This window comes from Chrysochloris asiatica, unplaced genomic scaffold (assembly GCF_000296735.1).
Source record: "Chrysochloris asiatica unplaced genomic scaffold, ChrAsi1.0 scaffold00095, whole genome shotgun sequence".
In the NCBI taxonomy this organism is placed as follows: Eukaryota; Metazoa; Chordata; class Mammalia; order Afrosoricida; family Chrysochloridae; genus Chrysochloris; species Chrysochloris asiatica.
Genome location: NW_006408613.1, coordinates 12066804 through 12067142, shown reverse-complemented (window position 1 = coordinate 12067142; position 339 = coordinate 12066804).

The window sequence follows — 339 nt, the reverse complement described above, 5'->3', positions numbered from 1 at the left end:
ATTACGTGCTTATATGCACTACGGTGTGGTGCTGTGGGTTAATGCTCCAGACTATAAGCCATTTGTATTAGAAGGTCATTGGTTCAAGCTCACCAGCTGCTTGTACCATATACAACCAAAACCTATACAGGGTTGCTATGGATTGGAACTGACTCAACAACACTTAACAACAACAACAACAATTATTAAGAAGCCCAACACTTTGTATCTCTTTTGTTTTTCAGAAATAGATTTCAAGATATACCAAGAAACCATATAGATACCCTTTGTTATTGTTGTTAGGTGCCATCGAATCGGTACCAACTCATAGCAACCCTATGCACAACAGAATAAAACACT